Source organism: Pinus tabuliformis, chromosome 6 (assembly GCF_031772625.1).
Source record: "Pinus tabuliformis cultivar Carrire ecotype Pingquan chromosome 6, CPIR1, whole genome shotgun sequence".
Taxonomy (NCBI): Eukaryota; Viridiplantae; Streptophyta; class Pinopsida; order Pinales; family Pinaceae; genus Pinus; species Pinus tabuliformis.
Genome location: NC_142292.1, coordinates 1,530,208,012 through 1,530,209,812, shown reverse-complemented (window position 1 = coordinate 1,530,209,812; position 1,801 = coordinate 1,530,208,012).

Sequence of the window (1,801 nt, the reverse complement as noted above, 5' to 3'; positions counted from 1 at the left end):
CAGTAGCGCAGATGTCAGAGAGGGAGCACTTGTCAGCAGCAGGTAGAGCTTCAACATCAGAGTATGTTCCTAGCCCAACAAAGTGGTCAATTGGGAGTGTTTTGTTCCAAGTGTTGTTGGAGCAAGTGGACTGGGTAGATGTGTTGCATGCAGAACATTCCAGAGTTATAGGATCAGGTTCGAGAGGAAGCCTTTCTTGTTGAGAGGGAGTGTTGAAAAATGTGCAACAAGAAATGATAAATTTAGAATGTGCTAAAAATAGACTTGCTAAAAATAGCAGTTTGGCCAGTGAGGTCATCGACCACCTTGGGTGAGAGGTGAAACTGCTAAAAATAGAAAGTTCTAAAAATAGCATTTCTGGGTCCCTTCCTATTTATAGCAGTCCCTAGTCTATCTATAGTAAGTAAAATTAATTTTGGTCTTAACAGCAATTAGAAATATTAATTAATTAATTCAGTTGAGTTAATTAGTTAAGGAAATTCGAATTTGAAGTCTTTGTGAGCATGCACATGAGTTGTCCCACTGATTAAGGAATTTATCCTTAATTTCCTCCACTGATTGAGGGAATAAGTATGAGTTCTATAATGAGAGAATCAATTGACTTAGTTCGAACTAGTCAAGTCCAGTTAGATTATTTTAACAAGTTGTTAAAATAATAAAATATAGTTTGTTAATGCTTGCAAGCATGTGACAACTATTATTTTAGATAACTGAGAATTCACTCATGGATAACTGTTGCATCTCAGTTCTGTCAGAGATCCAGTTGAGATCAGATGTGGGACACTGTACTATCAGATGCTTGACTATTTATAGTAAGTAGTTTTTGCATGGTTGAGGAACTAGTGTCCTCAAGAATTGCGTAGTTGGACCATTGGTTAACTTGGTATGTTTGGAATTAATTGCATATGCTTTTGCTATTATTTCCTAAGCAAATTGCGGAAGGAAATAGGGATTGGACCATAGGTAAAGCCTTTATATATAGGGCTTGGTTGGTTCATGAAAAATATCTTCATATCTTCATAGTTCATTGAGAACTAAATAGCTTGAGAGCTAATTCTTTTTGTATTGTGAAGAGGATTTCCACTTGATTGATAATACATGGTTGGGGTTTTATGCTGGTGTTTTCCCCTGGATATATCTTGTGTTATGTGTGATTATTTCTCTTGATCAGTTATGCATGTTTCTACTTGGTGTTGCTCATGAATTCGATTATGCTTTCGCTTAATGTTTTGTAGAAGTAGAACAAGTATTATGCTTTAGGACATTGCATATATCGGTTTGTTCTACAGGTGAAATTTCTAGAAATAATTTGGTTATGAAACAAGATTTTTTTTTATGCATAAAATTTCAACTACGAACTAGAGTTTCTTCTGTATAGGCATTCATCGCTAGTTCTACGGGAGGGGAATCAATTCCCTTCGTTAGTCAAATTGTCTCAAGAGTTCGTTAGAATGCTAGATCATTTAGCAATCCTTCCCACAATCCTCATCATTCGCATCTTTTTCAAAGCTCAGCTGGAGGTAATGGTGGTCATTCAGAGAAACCACTACTTTGGGCATTTTTCAAAATAAAATTCAAGGGTGTTGCCTACCAAAAGCAATGCAAGAACTAAGGTATATGGTAAGATCTAACAAGATTGTGGAATACATCCAATATATGTAGGATCATGCTCTGAGATGCAAGTTCATTAGATTACAATGCTTTCAAAAGTCTTTGACTAGTTAGATCCAAAATAAATGGGACCTCATGGGACAAACAAATCTGGAGCTAGGAGCAAAAGGGTTCTTCACAATAATTTTTT